We start from the raw sequence: 21,979 nt of genomic DNA on the forward strand, positions 1-21,979 counted from the left end.
CCATCGCTCCGTACGGAAAGAACAACAAGACCAGTTCCAAACGTCGTTAGCCACGGCCCCCGTTCACTTTAGTCAGAGGGTGACAATCAGACGTCAAACCGCGTTCAGTAAACACACATTGAGAGGAAAGACAGAGAGAGAGAGGAGAGGAAAAGGAGGGATGACAGGAGAGGAGAGTAGAGACAGGTGAGGCAGTTGTCTGGTAGACACTCTAAGTTCATCAATCYTGTTTGACATGCTGGCGCAAGGCCACGCTACCCTCTGTGCCCTCGGAAACAAAACCACAAATATATTCTAATATTATTCAACTTAAAAATGTATTCAAAAAAGGCCTCTATGACTTTATTGCACTATTCTCTTTTTWAGGTTACAATAGCAAACAGTGAAGATATAAGCTTAGTGTTTAGTTGAATAGATTTGGATTCATTTGATGATGAAATTATTTAAAAAGTATTAGGACACATTTACCATTATGTAACACATGATACACCGTCATTAAATGCCTGAATTTTAGTACGTATTCTATTCTCCAAGCCATAGAGTTCCATAGAGAAACTCGTCTGGAGTGTAGCAGTCAACTCATGAGAGCCTTCAGAAGCAGAAACCAATTGAAGCTGCCAATCGATCACTGTGGTAACACTGGTGTAAAGTCTCTCAGAGCAACTAACCTCTCGCTCTTTCACTCTCTCTTTCGCTCTTGCTCTGTCTTTCACATATACTCCCTCTCCTCTTCTCGCTCCTTCTTTCCATCTCTCTCCATTCTCTCTCCCCCTCTTTCTCTCTCTTTCTCCCTCTTTCTGTCTCTCCATTGACTCCAGAGTGTGTGAGACCATATTTAGCTTCTCCTCTCTTCTGGATCATTCTCCCTTTATCTTTTTTATCTTTTTTCTACCTCTTGAAGGACAGAGGTGCAGAAACTCGTGGCAACTCAGATCAGTGTTGTGTCTGCTGTTTGATATGGTTAATGAACCAGGACTCTGTCACAACCGGTGATCTTCATTAAATACTGTCTTTGGACTCTGTCACAACCGGTGATCTTCATTATATACTATCTTTGGACTCTGTCACAACCGGTGATCTTCATTATATACTATCTTTGGACTCTGTCACTATCAGGACTCTAAGACCCAGATGTAGACACAGGAGGCAGATAGTATGAGTCTCAGAGTTTATTATAGTTCGAGAGGCAGGCAAAAGGTAAGTCAAGGCAGGCAAAGAGTTCTAATCCAAATCAGTGTCAGGCAGMTACAGGATGGCGGKAGGATCAGGGTCAGGACAGCCAGAAAGGTCAGAACTGGGAAAACMAAGAAAAGAAAAACTAGAGCGSAGGAAACACAGGAACACGCTAGTAGAACTTGACGGGACAAAACGAACTGGCAACAGACAAACAGAAAACGAGGGTATAAATACACATTAGATAATGCGGACAGATGGGAGATACCTGGTGAGGGGTGGAGACAAGAACAAGKCAGATGAAACAGATCAAGGTGTGACAGTCACAACCAGTGATCTTCATTATACACTGTCTTTGGACTCTGTCACAACCAGTGATCTTCATTATACACTATCTTTGGACTCTGTCACAGACACTTAAAAGATCTTAATAAACAATATCTTTGTTTCTTTAATGATCCACTACCCTCATTTATCTGAAATAGACAACAGTCATCTGCTGTTATTTTTGACCATTTATGAAGTTTTGTATCAAGTTGTTGTTTTATATAAGGTTCTTTATAAGTAAGCTTTTTTTGTACGTTTGTCTGTGCGGTAAAAATGTGCTTTTTTTTGCTTGTGTGTGTGCGCGTGTTTGTAAATTGGATTAGTTGAGAGGGCAGGGTGGGAGGGTAGTCAGTATTCGTATTTGCGGAGGGGGAAGGAGGGTGTGTCTGTTGAACTCGTGAGTACACATATAGTCATAGGTTTTCCTCCCTCTCGTTGCGTGAGCTTATTGTAAGCCCCAGCCTAGTGTGGATTTGAAAAAGATGCCTCTGTTTGCTGTGGGACCGAGCGACAGTCACGCCAACCAACCTCCCACACACAAACTGATTTACGTTTCCCTGCATTAAAGTCCCCGGCCACTAGGAGCGCTGCCTCTGGATGAGCGTRTTCCTGTTTGCTGATGGTGGAATACAGCTRATTGASTGCGGTRTTAGTGCCAGCCTTGGTCTGTGGTGGTATGTAGACAGCTACGAAWAATTCAGATGAAAACTCTCTAGGTAGGTAGTGTGTTCTGCAGCTTATCATGAGACTTCCTTAGATATCGTGCACCAGCCATTTACAAATATGCATAGGCCCCCGCCACGTGTCTTACCAGAGGCTGCTGTTCTGTCCTACCGATAGAGTGTATAACCTGCAAGCTGTATGTTCTTAATGTCGTCATTTAGCCACGACTCGGTGAAACATAAGATAATACAATTTGTTATGTCCCGTTGGTAGGATATACATGCTTTCAGTTCGTCCCATTTATTTTCCAGCGATTGAACGTTAGCTAGCAGAACGGAAGGCAAGGGCAGATTAGCCACTCGTCGCCTGATCCTCACAAGCATCCTGATCTTTTCCGCGAAACCTACGTTTCCTTTTCAGCGAATCACGGGATCTGGGCCTGGTTGGGTGTCCGTAGTATATCCCTCGCGTCCGACTCATTGAAGAAGAACTCCTCATCCAGTTTGAGGTGATTAATGGCAGTTCTGATGTCCAGAAGGTCTTTTTGGTCATAAGAGACGGTAGCAGCAACATTATGTACACAGCAAATTACGAACAATGCGAAAAAACTATCAAAATAGCTTGGTTGGTTAAGAGCAATAAGAAGGGAGCCCTACCCTCCGGCGCCATATTTACTTTAATAATAACATGTTTGTATAGTTTATTTATTTATTTAAATTTTTTGGTGCTGTTAATTAAAAGACGAGCTGCAGCGTTTTTAACTAACAGTAGACGATGGAGGGAGTGCTGACTGAGATATGTATACAAAGAGTTCAGTAATCTAGGCAAGAGGAAGTAAAATAATGTACAACTTTAACCAGATCAGTGACTGAAATAATACTAGACTCTGAGCTATATTTGTTAGCTGATAAAAGCAGGACTGGACATCGTTCTCTACGCACAGCTGTAACTGTTGTGTGTCTATGACTCCTATGATAAGATGTATTTGTTGATTAATATGCACTGGCATATTCATTCCCGTGGTAATGCCACTGCACTGTATGATGGTGCTTGTTTTCACAGCTAGGGAATGGGCTGACTCTGATCTGTGTACGGTGGTGTAGTGTACTGTGGTGTACTGTGCGGTGGTGTAGTGTACTGTGGTGTACTGTAGGTGGTGTACTGTACAGTGGTGTAGTGTACGGTGGTGTAGTGTACGGTGGTGTAGTGTACGGTGGTGTAGTGTACGGTGGTGTACTGTACAGTGGTGTAGTGTACTGTGGTGTACTGTACGGTGGTGTAGTGTACGGTGGTGTAGGTTTACTGTGGTGTAGTGTACAGTGGTGTAGTGTACAGTGGTGTAGTGTACGGTGGTGTAGTGTACGGTGGTGTAGTGTAGTGTACTGTGGTGTACTGTACGGTGTGAGTGTAGTGTACTGTGGTGTATGTACGGTGGTGTATGTACGTGGTGTAGGTTACGGTGGTGTAGGTTACGGTGGTGTTACTGTACGGTGGTGTACTATACGGTGGTGTAGTTACGGTGGTGTAGGTTATGGTGGTGTAGGTTACTGTGGGGTAGGTACGGTGTGTAATGTACGGTGGTGTAGTTACGTGGGTGTAGGTTACGTGGTGTAGGTTACGGTGGGGTAGGTTACGGTGGGGTAGGTTACGGTGGTGTAGGTTACGGTGGTGTACTGTACGGTGGTGTAGGTTACGGTGTGTGTAGGTTATGGTGGTGTAGGTTACTGTGGTGTAGGTTATAGTGGTGTAGGTTACGGTGGTGTAGGTTACGGTGGTGTAGGTTACGGTGGTGTACTGTAGGTGGTGTAGGTTACAGTGGTGTACTGTACGGTGGTGTAGGTTACGTGGTGTACTGTACGTGGTGTGGTTATGGTAGTGTACTGTAACGGTGGTGTAGGTTACAGTGGTGTAGGTTACGGTGGTGTACTGTACGGTGGTGTAGGTTACGGTGGTGTACTGTACGGTGGTGTAGGTTAGTGGTGTAGGTTATGGTGGTGTACTGTACGGTGGTGTAGGTTTACGGTGGTGTAGGTTATGGTGGTGTACTGTACGGTGGTGTAGGTTACAGTGGTGTACTGTACGGTAGTGTAGTGTACTGTGGTGTAAGGTTACGGTGGTGTAGGTTACAGTGGTGTAGGTTACGGTGGTGTAGGTTAAGGTGGTGTAGTACGGTGGTGTAGGTTACAGGTGGTGGTAGGTTACAGTGGTGTAGGTTACGGTGGTGGTAGGTTATGGTGGTGTAGGTTATGGTGTGTACTGTACGGTGGTGTAGGTTTATAGTGGGTGTAGGTTACGGTGGTGTAGGTTACGGTGGTGTAGGTTACGGTGGTGTAGGTTAAATGGTGGTGTACTGTACGGTGGTGTAGGTTACAGTGGTGTAGGTTACGGTGGTGTACTGTACGGGGTGTAGGTTAGTGGGTGTAGGTTTACGGTGGTGTACTGTACGGTGGTGTAGGTTGTAATAGTGGTGTAGGTTACGGTGGTTTGTACTGTCCGTGGTGTAGTTACAGTGGTGTAGGTTACGGTGGTGTAGGTTACGGTGGTGTAGGTTACGGTGGTGTAGGCTTACGGTGGTGTAGGTTTTTACGGTGGTGTAGTGTTTGGTGGTTACTGTACGGTGGTGTAGGTTAAAGTGGTGTAGGTTACGGTGGTGTAGGTTACGGTGGTGTACTGTACGGTGGTGTACTCTACAGTGTTGTAGATTACGGTGGTGTACTGTACAGTGGTGTAGTGTACGGTGGTGTAGGTTACGGTGGTGTAGGTTACTGTGGTGTAGGTTATGGTGGTGTAGGTTGCGGTGGTGTACTGTACGATGCTGTAGTGTAGTGTACGGTGGTGTAGGTTACGGTGGTGTATGTTACGTTGGTGTACTGTACGGTGGTGTACTGTACTGCCATTTAGCGTCTCGTACCCCCGTGTGTTGAGCAGTTAGCTGTTTTGTTGTGACACCTCTCACGGTGTGAGTTACAGGAAGGTGTTAAATCTCTATCACAGACACATACTCGGAGATACGGACACACAMACACACAAAAACACACACGGCGAGAGCTCAAGGAAGGTGTTACATTTTAGTGGTGGTCGTTCCTTAGTCCCCAGGTAGTCATCAGTATCACCACGGTGCCATTTGATGCTGTTCAAACCGGGACTGGCTCTTCTCTGTTCTGAGAAACACAGGAGGACGATGAGGAAAGGGGAAGGAGAGGTAGAGGAGGAGACGTAGGAGGGAAAGATGTAGAAGGAGGATGACTAGATATTGTGACGAGAACAGGGAAGGACGGGAGTTTCCTTCATGGTTTAAACCAAGGCCCGTTGCCTCATTTCCTGTCAGCCAATGGGTCCCCATAGTGTGGGACCAGTGAAATAAGTGCTGTATGTGGTGGAGTTCAGTTCCTTATAGTTGGCCAGACACTTATTTTTTACCAGAAAGCCCAAGGAGAATCGGGTTCAGACAGGATTTGAAATGGGAGATTTCGGCCCCTTTTTTTCCATTTTCACCTAACATGACATACCCAAATCGAACTGCCTGTAGCTCAGGCCCTGAAGCAAGGATATGCATTTTCTTGGTACCATTTGAAAGAAAACACTTTGAAGTTTGTGGAAATGTGAAAGGAATGTAGGAGAATATAACACATTAGAACTGGTAAAAGATAATACAAAGAAAAAACATTTAAAAAAAATAATAATTTGTACCATCATCTTTGAAATGCAATAGAAAGGCCATAATGTATTATTCCAGCCCAGGTGCAATTTAGATAATTGGCCACTAGATGGCAGCAGTGTATGTGCAAAGTTTTAGTCTGATCCAATGAACCATTACAATTCTGTTCAAAATTTGTATCAAGACTGCCCAAATGTGCCTAATTTGTTTATTAATAACTTTTCATGTTCAAAACTGTGCACTCTCCTCAAACAATAGCATGGTATTCTTTCACAGTAAAAGCTACTGTAAATTTGACAGTGCAGTTAGATGAACAAMAATTTAAGCTTTCTGCCAATATCGGATATGTCTATGTCCTGGGAAATGTTCTTGTTACTTACAACCTCATGCTAATCGCATTAGCCTACGTTAGCTCAACCATCCAGCAGGGGACTCACCAATCCTGAAGACATTTTAAGAACTGCATGTACAGTATTTTGGTATTTTTTGTATTTCTAGAAAGTGGGTCTTTATATGTACATTTGGTATCTTATTCAACTGTACTGAAATGCAGGTTAATATGCCACAACTACAGAGTCGATCACATACTTTTGAGTCAATTTTTACATGACCATAGCACTCTAAACCCACATAGAATTGATGAGGTAATTCCTGAGACAAATCTTTTGACGTCTGAGTGACAAGTCATCACACCGAGCTCCTCAAGTGCCCTGTTTGTTCAAGCGGCCAATCCAGGCTTATTCTACCCAACACCAACTCTCCTCAAACAATTGACTCTCTGTTTAGTTATCTATTCCCTGACCCTCACCTTCTCACCCTTCACTCCCCTGCCTGCCTCTTTGCCTTCCTCTGTCCATCCCTCCTTCCCTGTTCTTAAACCTCACTCACTCCCTCCATCCCTTGATCCATTCTCCCTCCCCTCCCTCCCTCCTCTCCCTCACCTCATTCCTCCATCTGATTCTCCGACAGAGGTAATGAGATGTTTCATTATTTGCATTTCACAGCTTTTAATAGTCTGAGAATTTAGGCTAAGCCCCGGGTCATCAGTGAGGGAGATACCAGGGGAACCAAGCCTTGCCGAGGGGCCTGGGAGAGACTAAATAGACCAGAAACACTGCAGAGAGAGGGAGAATGAGAGCGGGATGAGAGAAAGAGAGGAAGGTAGAGGGAGAGATACCCTTATTGAATAAAGGGCACTGACACAAATTTGACATTTACGTCATTTAGCAGACTCTCTTATCCAAAGTGCCAAACAGGAGCAGTTAGGGTTAAGTGCATTGCTCAATGGCACATCAACAGATTTTTCACCTAGTCAGTTTGGGGATTCAAACCAGCAGCCTTTGGTTACTGGCCCAACGCTTTTAACCGCTAGGCTACCTGCCACCCCCACAGAGAATTTATAGGGGGTTAGATTCATAGAGATATCCAGTAGGAACCATGCTATATACCAGAGAGTCACACACTGTGATCAAACAAACCATGCAGTCATTAACAGGAGGGAATATTTCATTCATAGGTTTCATGTTTCAAGTGTTAATGTCACATGCACAAGTACAGTGAAAAACCTTTCTTGCAAACGCAAATTCATATTCCAGTACAGAATATGAATTAACACATAGTTCCAAGGACAGATAATATATTGTTAGTAACCTATCAGTCCAGTACAGATTAATGTAGTATATAACACCATATTCCAGTACAGATATATGATGTGATTAAACCATATTCCAGTACAGATATATATGTAGTATTAACCACATATTCAGTACAGATATATATGTAGTATTAACACCAATATCCAGTACAGATATATATGTAGTATTAACACCATATTCCATACAGATATATATGAGTATTAACACATATCCAGTACAGATATATATGTAGTATTAACACCATATTCCAGTACAGATATATATGTAGTATTAACAATTCCAGTACAGATATATATGTAGTATTAACACCATATCCAGTACAGATAATATTAGTGTATTACACCATATTCCAGTACAGATATATAATGTTATTAACACCATATTCCTAGTACAGATAATATAATGATATATTGAACACCATATTCCAGTACAGATATATATGTAGTATACACCATATTCCAGTAGCATATATATGAGTATTAACACATATATCCAGTACAGATATATATGTAGTATTAAAACCATTCCAGTACAGATATATATGTAGTATTAACACTATTCCAGTACAGATTATATGTAGTATTAACACATCCAGTACAGATATATATGTAGTTTAACACCTATTCCAGTACAGATATATATGTAGTATTAACACCATATTCCATACAGATATATATGTAGTATTAACACATATCCAGTACAGATAATATTAGTATAACAAATCCAGTACAGATATATATGTATTAATAACCACATTCAGACAAATATAGGTTAGTTAAAACCATATTCCAGTACAGAATATATAGTAGTATTAACACCATATTCCAGTACAGATATAAGTGTAGTATTAACAATATCCAGTACAGATATATATAGTATTAACACTATTCCAGTACAGATATATGTAGTATTACACCACATTCCAGTACAGATATATATGTAGTATTAACACCATATTCCATACAGATATATAGTAGTATTAACACCATATTCCAGTACAGATATATATGAGTATTAACACAAATTCCAGTACAAATAATGTAGATAACACCAATCAAGTCATAATTGTATAACAAATTCCAGTACGATATATATTGTAGTATTAACACCACATTCCAGTACAGATATATATGTAATATAACACATTCCAGTACAGATATATATGTAGTATTAACACATATTCCAGTACAGATATATATGTAGTATTAACACCACATTCCAGTACAGATATATAGTGTATTAACACCATATCCAGTACAGATATATATGTAGTATTAACACCATATTCCAGTACAGATATATATATTTAGATTACACACATTCCAGTACAGATATATATGTATATAACACCATATCCAGTACAGATATATAGTAGTATTAACAACACATAGCAGTGTCAGCCTTGTGAACTCTGACAGACAAAATATGGTCTGAAAGAGTTTTGTCCCTGACATTGTAAGACGAGTCTGTATGAGTCTGTATTGGTACATTATTCATTATGTCTGTAAACATACAGTCGTTTATCCATCAGCTATGACTAAGCTCACTTAGCCTTAGCTAACAACGTACGGACGCTTATAACAAACAAAGTGCACTGTAGCGCCCTGAGCCAACGTGCCCCTGAGCATGTCTCTGGTCAAAATATAGAGCTTAGCTACTACCAAAGTGAGTTCACCCTGGGTATTCTGACTAGCTGTCACACTGAGTATATTGGACTAGCTATAATGATATCCCTGTGGTGTCCAGGGCAGGCAGGTACTGGGCAAGTAAGTAGTTGAGTGAGTAAGGTAAGCTCTACCTGGGCAAACATCCTCGCCTGTGATACAATGTTCACATGCAGTACACACTATGTTCTCTATAGCAGTGTTTCCCAACTCCAGTCCTCAGTATCTCCAACAGCACACATTGTTATTGTAGCCCCGGGAAGCACACCTGATTCAACTTGTCAACTAATCATCAAAGCTTCAATGACCTCTGGGGTCACTAAAAGATCCCATATCACTTATCATAAGAGTAGGAGGTTAACCCTGGTCCTGGCTAAATTCCTAATCTGACCTCATTCAGTACCACCATGGATCTATACCTCAACAACTACATTTACATTTCATATTAGTCAATTTAGCAGACGACTACCACTTCAGTACCACCATGGATCTATACCTCAACAACTACACATTCAGTACCACCATGGATCTATACCTCAAACAACTACACATTCAGTACCACCATGGATCTATACCTCAACAACTACACATTCAGTACCACCATGACATCTTATCTCAACAACTACACATTCATACCACCATGGATCTATACCTCAACAACACACATTCAGTACCACAGATCTATACCTCAACAACTACACATTCTATACCACCATGGATCTATACCTCAACAATACACATTCAGTACCACCATGGATCTATACCTCAACAACTACACATTCAGTACCACCATGGATCTATACCTCAACAAACAACATTCAGTACCACCATGGATCTATACCTCAAACAACTACACATAGACCACCATGGATCTATACCTCAAACAACTACACATTCAGTACCCCATGGATCTATACCTCAAGAACTACACATCAGGACCACCAGGATCTATACCTCAACAACTACACATTCAGTACCACCATGGCTCTATACCTCAACAACTACACATACAGGTACAGGTACATATGATGCATGTCATGCGTGCACACTCTTGCACAGACAAATGCACACGGACACGCACATACACACAGACACACATGGACGCCTCTACACAAACACACACACCTTCACCTATCCTCCTCACACCTTTCTTCCCTCTCCTTCGGCTTATCCCAGCTGATCCAAGTGGTGAACACTTTCACCTTGGAGTTGGGGAGTGGCCCGGGCTTTAGAAGAGAGATGGAGAGGGATTGGAGGAGAGGTGGAGAGGAGACTTTAAGACGCCTTGGATAAGCCTGCTGGATCCGCTTTCGTCCACTTTCGTCACTCCATGGTAAGACTGTCCTCTCTGGTCCTGGGATACCAGGACCAGAGCCAGAACTTTGGATCAAACATATGGACGGGGATGGGGTAAGAGGTAAGGACGGGGACAGGGACTGGTACAGGGGACAGGGACAGGCGGACAGACGGACGGACGGACGGACGTCCGTCTGTCCGTCCGTCTGTCCGTCTGTCCGCCTGTCCCTGTCCCTGTCTGTAATTTTTACTATAATATTGAAGGATTTGTCCCTGTCCCCTATACAGTAAAAATAAAAGTACAATAAAGCTTCTGAAATCAGGCCAAGCTCCACTGCGGGAAAACAAGTGCAATTGATTCCGGAACATTCASCTTCAAAGACACAGACCATTGATTAAATAAAGCGACATTACTAGTACTGCCTTCTACGTCATCACGACAATGAGTAGTTCACAATCTGAAGAAGCTGGTGAGCTTGCCCTGTCCTGCAATCAGTTTCTTCTTACTGGGGACAGGATAGACTACAAAATAAAGATATAAAATGAAAAGGAATAACATCAATTTGAACTCAAACACAGTTCTGCATAGTTTCCTTTATCTTTTTCCGGGCCTAGACTTCTGTCAATAAAAAACCGGTCGCGGCTGAATCTATCCCTGTGTAGGGTCTAGTAGTAGCTCCATATGCCTATGATAGGCTAGTTGTAATTCTGACATATAGACAGACTGACAGACAGACAGACAGACGACAGACGAAGACAGAAGACGAACAGACCGACAGACAGAGAAGACGACAAAGACAGAAGACAGACGACAGACAGACAGACGCAGACAGACGAGACCAGACAGACAGAGACAGGAGACGAGACAATAGATAAGTGGGATGAGTATACAGCATGTGTAAAAGTGCTGCGGACAGTCCTGATGCCAACACAGAAGATAACACTGCATCTATATTGGATTAATGGTTTTCTTTTGTTGTTTCTCTGTCGCAACCTGCTTCTGCTCGTTCCCATGTGTGTGGCATGTGTGTATGTTTCTACTGTGTGTGTGTGTGTGGGGGGGGGGGGGGGGGGGGTTATTTTAAGCCTGTGCTGTTTAGTTTGATCGGGCTTGCCATTCGGGAGCAGAGCAGCTCTGTTAGGATTGGGGATTACTCGGATATGGCTTTTTGTAGGATTGGGGATTAACCCCAGGATAATGGTCTTGATGCCCAGTTGACTGGAAGGAAAGCTGTTTAAAAAATATTGTCTGCCTCTGAGTCAAACTGGCAGAGGCACGTTTTAGAGGCTCTCTCTGTTTCCCTCCCTCGCTCTCTTTTTCCCTCTCTCTCTTTCTACCTCTCTCTCTGTCTCCCTCTTTCTTTGTCTCTCTCTCTCTTTCTACCTCTCTCTGTCTCCCTCTTTCTCTGTCTCCCTCTCTCTCTTTTCCTACCTCTCTCTGTCTCCCCCTTTCTCTGTCTCCCTCTCTCTCTTTCTACCTCTCTCTGTCTCCCTCTTTCTCTGTCTCCCTCTCTCTCTCTTTCTACCTCTTTCTCGCTCTGTCCCTTCATGTCTCTTCATTTCTCTTTCTCTACGTCTCTCGATGTCTCTATCTCTAACTCCTCCCTCTCTCTCTCGCCCTCTTTCTCTCCATCTCTCTGCCTTTCCTTTCCTCTCCTCTCATATCTACTTCCTCTCAGGTCAAGATGTTGTCCTTGCTTAGAGCGACAACAAAAAAAAGAGAAGAGAAAGGAAGGAGCTCCATTCCCTCTCTCCATCACCCGTCTCTCTGTCTCTTGTCCTTAGTTGTCAGGTTTGGACCTAAAGTACCTGGGGTGTGACGGGATCAGGGTAGTTGGGATGTGTGTACAGTAATGTATGTGTGTGTTGTGATTGGTAGTTGGTGTGGGTGTGTGTGCAGGGAAGCGGTAATGTGTGTGTGGCTTGAGGATGGTAGTCACTTCTGGTTTGGGCTCTGTAAGGGTGACAGAGACTTAAAGCTCTGCTGGTATGCTTTACTGAGAGCCCCTGAGTGCTTTGTCTCTCTCTCCTCTCTCTCTGTTTAACTCTCTATTTCTCTCCCTCTCTTTTACACACACACAAAAAACACACACACACACACACACACACACACACAAAAACACACACTGTCACTACATGGTGTAGGGGACACAAAATGATTAAAAGACCCCCGTCACACATACACAACCACACACACAAAACCCATTAGTCTGTCTCTCCTGAACATTTCTCTCTTTTTTCTCTGAAGACAAGAAAGGAGTTCACTTTAGTTTTCTATTCGATGTCCCTGTGAAAGAAGCAGCCAGGCGCTTCAGTGTTGAAGAATGCCAGGTTCTGCGGCCTTGTCTGTCTATCACTACTTTAAATGAGTCACACTCATTTGTTTTGTTTTGCTGGAGCTGTATGAATGAAGTGTGTGAGTTAGCGATATTCATCCCCACTGAGCACAGACGTCAATTCAACGTCTATCCCACGTTGGTTCAACATAATTTCATTGAAGAATGGCGTGGAAACCATGTGTATTCACCAGTGTGTGGCCCAGTGGGTAGTTCTTCTATTCGTTAGTTCCCATTGTCTTTCTTATCTCTCTCCTCTCTCTCTCTCTCTCTTCTCTTCTTTCTCGCTCTCCTGTCTGTTCTTCTGTCTCTCTGTTCTTCCGTCCTCTCCCCTCTCTCTCTCTACTCTGTTCTCTTTTACTTTCTCTCTCTCTTCTCATCTCTTCGTTCTCTCTCGTCTTTCTCTCTCCTCATCTCTCGGCGTCTCTCATCTCTCTCTCTCTCTCTCTTCTCTTCTCTCTGTCTCTTCTCTTCCTCTCTGCCTCTCTCTCGTCTCTCTTTGCTGTCTATCTGTTTCTCCTCCCTCTCGTCTGCTCTCTCTCTCTCTCCACTTTCTCTCTGCGTCGCGCCCCCCGCTCTCTCTGTCCTCTGCTGTTGTTCTCGTCGTCTGCACCCTCGGCCCCTCTCTCTCTACATATAGCAGATTATTTTTAATGTTATTCATCTTGTGTTATTTCAGATTGATTGAGAAACATTTTCTTTAGTTCTCTAAGACGACCCGGTTCAGCTCTGTTTAATTCTCAGGAGAAGTCAAGGACTATGTACACTGAAGTGTATTGCACCCTGATAAGGCTGTAATGCTATATAAAACAAAGCAGAACTTTCCTACCCAACTTTCACAGCACATACATCCAATTCATTCTTGGTGTATTCCAAGAGAGGCTGAATACCTTTCTCTTTTGCTCATTCCCCTTGGTTGGATGATTGTTTTTAGCGCAGTAGTCCTTTGCAATGGACTGTACTATTCTCAATATTCTCCTAATGGTTCACGTTAATTACCACTACTTAAAAGCAGCCAATTAGGCAAATGATCCACAGAGTTCAGAGGTCGAAAGACAGCTCACTCCATTAAAGTAATTTTTTCCCTCCCTCTCGCTCCCTCTCTCCTCTCCCCTCTCTCTTTCTCTCTCTCAATTCACTTCCAATGGATTTATTGGCATGGGAAACATATGTTTACATTGTCAAAGCAAGTGAAATTGATAATAAACAAAAGTGAAATAAACAATTAAACAGTGAACACTACACTCACAAAAGTTTCAAAGGAAAAGAGACATTTTAAATGTCATATTATGTCTATATACAGTGTTGTAACAATGTGCAAATAGTTAAAGTACAAAAGGGGAAAAAAATAAACATATATATGGGTTGTATTTACAATGGTGTTTGTTCTTCACTGGTTGCCCTTTTCTTGTGGCAACAGGTCACATATCTTGATGCTGTGATTGCACACTGTGGTATTTCACCCAATAGATATGGGAGTTTATCAATATTGGATTTGTCTTCAAATTCTTTGTGGGTCTGTGTAATCTGAGGGAAATATGTGTCTCTAATATGGTCATACATTTGGCAGGAGGTTAGGAAGTGCAGCACCATTTCCACCTCATTTTGTGGGCAGTGTGCACTTCTCTTGAGAGCCAGGTGGCCTTTCTCAATAGCAAGGCTATGCTCACTGAATCTGTACATCGTCAAATATTTCCTTAATTTTGTGTCAGTCACTGTGGTCAGGTATTCTGCCACTGTGTACTCTCTGTTTAGGGCCAAATAGCATTCTAGTTTGCTCAGTTTTTTTGTTAATTCTTTCCAATGTGTCAAGTAATTATCTTTTTGTTTTCTCATGATTTGTTTGGGTCTAATTGTGTTGCTTAGGACCAACTTGCTTTGGGGACTTTTCTCCAGGTTAATCTCTCTGTAGGTGATGGCTTTGTTATGGATAGTTTGGGAATCACTTGGTTGGTGGTTGTAGGTGGTTGTAGAACTGAATGTCTCTTTTCAGGGTTTGGATAATTAGTAGGTATAGGACTAATTCTGTTCTGCATGCATTATTTGGTGTTTTACCTTGTACACAGAAGACATTTTTGCAGAATTCTGCATATAGAGTCTCAATTTGATGTTTGTCCCATTTTGTGAATTKTTGGTTCTTGAGCTGAGCCCAGACCTCACAACCATAAAGGGCAATGGGTTCTGTAACTGACTATTTTTATGTCAAATTTTATGTTCCTTTTGATAGCATAGAATGCCCTTCTTGCCTTGTCTCTCAGCTCGTTCACAGCTTTGTGGAAGTTACCTGTCCCCCATACGGGACTGTTTCGTGCGTTCGTCATTTTGTGTAGTCATTTTCCTGTTCGTGTTTTCTTCGTGTTTCATGTAAGTTCGTCGTCCAGGTCTGTCTACATCGTTTTGTTGTTTTGTAATATATCAAGTGTTCTTCGTGTGTTTAGTTCGTCTTGTAAATAAATCATTATGTATTCACAACCCGCTGCGCCTTGGTCGAATCACTACTCCTCCTCTTCGTATGAAGAGGAGGAGGAACACCGTTACAGTGGGGCTCAAGCTGTGAAATGTTTTTTTTTTTTTTGCCAATTTCAAATCAAATCAAACTGTAGACCTTACCGTGAAATGCTTACTTACAAACCCTTAACCAACAAAGCAATTCAAGAAAGAGTTAAGAAAATATTTCCCAAATAAATTTAAGTTAAAAAATTATAAAACGTAACACAATAAAATAACAATAATGACGCTATATACAGGGGGGTACCGGTACCGAGTCAATGTGCGGGGGTACAGGTTAGTTGAGGTCATTTGTTTATGTAGGTAGGGGTAATGTGACTATGCATAGATAATAATCAGTGAGTAACAGCAGTGTGAAAACAAACGGGGGGGTCAATGTAAATTGTCCGTGTGGCCATTTGATTAATTGTTCAGCAGTCTTATGGCTTGGGGGTAGAAGCGTGGCCAAACAGGGAGTACAGAAGGGGACTAAGCACTAACCGCACACTTGTTGTTTCTGTACATGGATTTCATAATGTCGTTTGTTTTTCCCCCAACACCGCTTTCCATAAATTTGTATAGCAGACCCTCAAGCATGAGAAGACTTTGCCTTTGTTCTGGTTGGTTTGTTTGTTAATTAGGGTGTGCATGGTAAATATGTGGTCTGTTGTGATGTAATTGGTTAAAAAGCCAATTTGACATTTGGATTGGTGTGATCAGTCCGTGGTTCCAAATATTGGGGAAAATGCCAGAGCTGAGGATGATGTTAAAGAGTTTAAGTATAGCCAATTGGAATTTGTGGTCTGTATATTTCAGAATTTCATTGAGGATACCATCAACACCACAGGCCTTTTTGGGTTGAAGGGTTTGTATTTTCTCCTGTAGTTCATTCAATGTACCGTCTCTCTCTCTCTGCCAAACTCTCTCTCGGTCTCTCTCTGTTTTCTAGGTCTACTGAAGCGCTAAATCTCATTAGTGTTCCCTCTATCTCTATCTCGATCTCCCTACGTCTCTCTGCAAGATGTTGTTTTATCCTCCAGCCACACGTTGTTTTCTWTCAATTTGAAGCGTAAATTAACATGTCGCTGTAACCCCCCCCCCCATACCCACACACTCCCCCACCCCAGTCTCCAGCATGTTGTTGTGTGTGATTGGGTTATACTCCCTATAATCTAAAGCCCTTAACTTACCAGCCAACAGAATGTGTGTCTACTTTATAAACATGATGAAAACTGTATGTACCATCATTGCAAAGTCCATGGTCTTGATCTTTATTTAACTACATTTGACATTTGAGTCATTTAGCAGACGTTCTTATCCAGAGTGACTTACAGTTCATTCATCTTAAGATATCTAGTTGGGTCAACCACATATCACGGTCAACCACATATCACGGTCAACCACATATCACGGTCAACCACATATCACAGTCAACCACATATCACGGTCAACCACATATCACGGTCAACCAATTCACGGTCAACGCACACATGTCACGGTCAACCACATATCACGGTCAACCACAAATCACGGTCAACCACATATCACGGTCAACCACATTTCACGGTCAACACATGTCACGGTCAACCACATATCACGGTCAACCACATATCACGGTCAACCACATATCACGGTCAACCACATATCACGGTCAACCACATATCACAGTCACTGTACACGTTTCCTTAATAAGTAGCTATCAGCAAAGTCAGAGCTGGGGGGGGGGGGGGGGGTGCCACCTTTGGCGATTAAAGCCTCGAATCTCCTTGGGTAAGCTTGGCACACCTGTATCTGTGCAGATCCTGATCCTCTCCAGTCTGTCAGGTTGGATGGGGAGCGTTGCTGCACAGCTGTTTCAGGTCTCTCCAGAGATGTTGATCGGTTCAAGTCGGGGCTCTGTTTGGGCCACTCAAGGACATTCAGGGACTTGTCCCGAAACCAGTTCTATGTTCTCTTAGCTGTGTGCTTAGGTGTTTTTCCTGTTGGAAGGTGAACCTTCGCCCCAGTCTGAGGTCCTGAGCACTCTGGAGCAGGTTTTCATCAAGAATCTCTCTACTTTGCTCCATTCATCTTTCCATCGAACCTGACTAGTTTTGGCAACTCCAAGCTGCTGCAGAGATGGTTGTCTCTTAGAAGGTTCTCCCATCTCCACAGAGGAAACCTGGGGCTCTGTCAGAGTGACCATCAGGTTCTTGGTCATCTCCCTGACCATGGCCCTTCATCCCCGATGGCTCAGTTTGGTGGGTGGCCAGCTCTAGGAAGAGTCTTGGTGGTTCCAAATGTATTCATTTAAGAATGATGGTGACCATTGTGTACTTGGGGACCTTCAATGCTGCAGAAATGTTTTGGTACCCTTTCCCAGATCTGTGCCTCGACACAATCCTGTCTCAGAGCTCTATGGACAATTACCTTGACCTCATGGCTTGGTTTTTGCTCTGACATCCACTGTCAACTGTGGGACTTTATATAGACAGGTGTGTGCCTTTCCAAATCATGTTCAATCAATTTAATTTACTACAGATGGACTCCAATCAAGTTGTAGAAACATCTCAAGGATGATCAATGGAAACAGGATGCACCTGAGCTCATGTTGAGTCTCATTGCAAAGGGTCTGAATACTTATGTAAATAAGTAATTTCATTTTTATTTATTTTTTAATTTGCAACACAACATACAACATTTTTTCTTTCGCTTTGTCATTATGGGGTATGTGTTAGATTGATGGGGGGGGGGGATTATTTAATACATTTTAGAATAAGGCTATAACATAACAAAATTTGAAAAAAGGGAAGTGATCTGAACACCTACCGAATGAACTGTATTTCAATAATACACAGGTTACATGGGTCTTCTCAGTGTTATAAGGTGATATTGTATTACAGTAAACACATGTCCATTTAAAGTAGAGTGAAAAGAACCACATTCAGGGTGAGGGTCAGAATATCATCTTAATGGCAGAAATGTACCGGTAGGTCTCTGCTCTGCTCTCTAGATTTTTCAAAGTGCAGAGATTGGCCAATCCTTTATGCAGCTTTGATAATATGCTAAAGCCTTGGTGAAAGGGGGAGAGAGGAGATGGAGGAGAGGATGAAAAGGAGGAAGGATGACAGGAATAATTGTGTCCTTAAAAGCTGTGGGGTTTGTGTTGGGGGTGAGAGGTGAGGTGTTTCAACGCCTCCATCAGCCCAAGGGAGGTTAAATGCCACATAGATGTTTGACAAGTGAATGAGAGGAGAAGAAACTAGCCTACATCAAAACATGCTTTTAGACAGACTGAGGTACAATGTCATTTTACATTGAAGCAAGTCTCTCCTCAGCCAATGTGAGTTTACATTGAAGCAAGTTTCTCCTCAGCACAATGTGATTTTACATTGAAGCAAGTTTTCCCAAGCCAATGTGATTTTCCATTGAACCAAGTTTCTCTCAGCCAATGTGATTTTTCATTGAAGCAAGTTTCTCCTCAGCCAATGTAAGTACAGACTTTTTGACAAACCAAACCAAACTAAAAACCCTGCTGACAAGGCAACAGTCAGATGTGTGTTGAGGCAACAGTCAGGTGTGTGTGAGGCAACAGTCAGGTGTGTGTGAGGAACAGTCAGGTGTGTTGTAGGCAACAGTCAGATCTGTGTGTGAGGCAACAGTCTGTTGTTTGTGAGGCAACAGTCAGGTGTGTGTGAGGCAACAGTCAGGTGTGTGTGAGGCAACAGTCCGTTGTTTGTGAGGACAGTCAGGTGTGTGTGAGGCAACAGTCAGGTGTGTGTGAGGCAACAGTCAGGTGTGTGTGAGGCAACAGTCAGGTTGTGTGAGGCAACATCAGGTGTTTGTGGCAACAGTCAGTTGGAAGACATCCAGAACGCTTTTTTAGACGGAAACCGCTTCATTGCTTGTCACCGTCAATCAGCCCAACCCCCATCCCCCTAGCGCGCACACACACACACACACACACACACACACACACACACACACACACACACACACACACACACACACACACACACACACACACACACACACACACACACACACACACACACACACACACACAACACACACACACACACACCACACACACACACACACAACACACAGGCTTGTCACTCAGCTATGGCCTGTGTTCGTCGACTAGAGGTGTGTCTGTTTGAGTGGATATAGAAGACACACAGGATTGATGTGATCTTACAAGCCATCAGGTTGAGCACAGCTTCTCAAACATGACCTGAAGTGTGCCGGCCCGAGCAAATGCTGCTGTCACCTCGGCCAACCATGGCTGTCGTCTCCCTTAACAGCCAATGAGTGGTGACAGCCGCTCGTTTTCCAAAACAAATCAGGGCTGCGCATGGTAACACTAGCGTCCGCCAATTCAGCACTCACCAAGACGAGAGCAAGAGCGTAAAACACTAATGCTCTGACTAATGTGTGTGTGTGTGTGGTGTGTGTGTGTGTGTGTGTGTGTGTGTGTGTGTGTTGTGTTGGTGGTGTGGTGTGTGTGTGTGTGTGTGTGTGTGTGTGTGTGTGTGTGTGTGTGTGTGTTGTGTGTGTGTGTGTGTGTGGTGTGTGTGTGTTGACCTGTGTGTTGACCTGTGTGTTGTGTTGGCATTTGTGTCTGCGAGTGCAGTTTACATAGCTGTTTTCTTTCAATTTGAAGCGTAATTTAACATGTCTCTGTAACCCCCCCCACACACACACACTCCCCACCCCAGTCTCCAGCATGTTGTTGTGCGCGATTGGTTATACTTCTATAATGTAAACCACTTAACTTACCACCAGCAAAATGTTTGTCTTGTGTTTTGAGGGGAGCCTTTGTCTCTTGTGTTTGTGTGTGCGCACGCGTGTGTGTGCGTGTGCATGTTGTGTGTGTGTGTTACTCTTCCATTAACCAGTTTGCACTGTCTGTAAGTGCATCAGCATGGCAATGCACTCCTCTCCCCTTTGTTCTCTTCAATCCTCTCTCCTCCTCCCCTTCCTCTCTCCTCTCTCTCCTCCCTCTTTCTCTCTCCTCCTCTCTCTTCCTCCCTCCTCCTCTCTCTCTCCAGTGTGTGTTCCGTCTGTCTTTAACCTGTGAATATGTCAAAGGGAACACAGGGCTCTATCGACTTCTCATCTAATCCTTACCTATTGATTACCACCCTAGTAGGAAGGTCTTCCATACCCATAAAGAGGTATTTCCTAGTAACAAAGGGCATTAACTGAATGAAATGATATACAGCACATACACAGTAAAGCGGTTCCCGCTTAGATCTCTGTTTTGTTGAAGAGTTGTGTGTAATCACTGAGGTCAGTTTACTGGGTGATGGGGAGAAAGAAGCCCCATGGTGGACTAGTATAGCCTGTTCACCCCATAGAGAAACCAGACTGGCGTGCTCACACACACACACACACACACACACACACACACACACACACACACACACACACACACACACAACCCCAAAACCAACCACCTACACAACACCACACACCACACACACACACACACACACACACACACACACACACACACACACACACACACACACACACACACACACACACACACACACACAGCCTCTGGTCTTTTTTAAACTAGTTTTTCTATTGATGTTGTTTGTACATCAGGAGCATTATTATAATATCCAGTATTTATCATGGTCCTCTGCTTAAGGGGAAGATACAGAACTAGTTTTAGGAGCGTTATTTTCGCTAGCTGTTTTTTTTGTGTGTTGCTTTGAATCGGGTATTTCGAGGCAATTCAGGGCATGTATTATGCTTTATGATTATTAGTAATAATGATAAATTGGCCATCAGCATTGCTCATCTCATACTTCCAAGCTCTGTCAATGTGCTACTGTAACATGCTGGGAAACTGTACTGGATGGTGGACTGCTCATAACCTCCCTCATAACCTCCCTCCTTCCCATTCTCCCTCCCAGTCAGCTAACCCAATGAAAGATTAACACTAAACTTTCTCTCCCTCCTTCCCTCTCTCCCCCTCAGACTGTCCAGGAGAGGCTAACAGGTCAGCTAACCCAATGAACAGCAACAGGAAAGAGGACATGGAGATTTCGTCCCACTACCGGCAGCTCCTGCGGGAGCTCAACGAGCAGCGGCAGCATGGCATTCTGTGTGACGCCTGTGTCATTGTGGAGGGGAAGATCTTCAAGGCCCACAAGAACGTCCTCCTGGGATCTTCACGTTACTTCAAGACCCTCTACTGCCAGGTGGGTGGAGGGGAATACACAGGTCTGGGGAGAGGTTTGAGTCCGTTGGTGCTGGAGGACTGGACGTTGGCCTAAATCCCAGATCACATCTCAGTGCTGCTGTCCCATTTGCTTGCTCTATAGGGGCTTAATTGATGATTGGTTGATTGAAAAATGTATTATCCTCATTTAATTTAAAGCACTTTGGAGTTTGTGAAGAACACTTTGTACAGTAAGGAAAGAGTAAATCATTAATACCGTTATTATTCATCATTCAGGTGAAGAAAGGGGCGGAGACACATCACCAAACAACCGTCACTCACCTGGACATCGTCACAGCGACAGGCTTCAAAGCCATCCTGGACTTCATGTACTCTGCCCACCTGGCGCTGACCAGTAAAAACGTCATTGAGGTGATGTCAGCTGCCAGTTACTTACAGATGACCGACATCGTCCAGGCCTGCCACGGCTTCATCAAGGCCGCGCTGGACATCAGTATCCGCTCCGAGCTGGCCGACGAACTGGTCGACTTCGAGATGGGGGC

At 43.4% G+C, this 21,979-nt stretch overlaps 1 pseudogene; it reads left to right on the forward strand.

The window, feature by feature from the left end:
- The window catches only part of LOC112075313 (zinc finger and BTB domain-containing protein 46-like), a 54,921-nt pseudogene that overhangs the window by 32,297 nt on the left and 645 nt on the right, over positions 1 to 21,979 (forward strand).

This window comes from Salvelinus sp. IW2-2015, unplaced genomic scaffold, assembly GCF_002910315.2.
Source record: "Salvelinus sp. IW2-2015 unplaced genomic scaffold, ASM291031v2 Un_scaffold3080, whole genome shotgun sequence".
NCBI lineage: Eukaryota > Metazoa > Chordata > Actinopteri > Salmoniformes > Salmonidae > Salvelinus > Salvelinus sp. IW2-2015.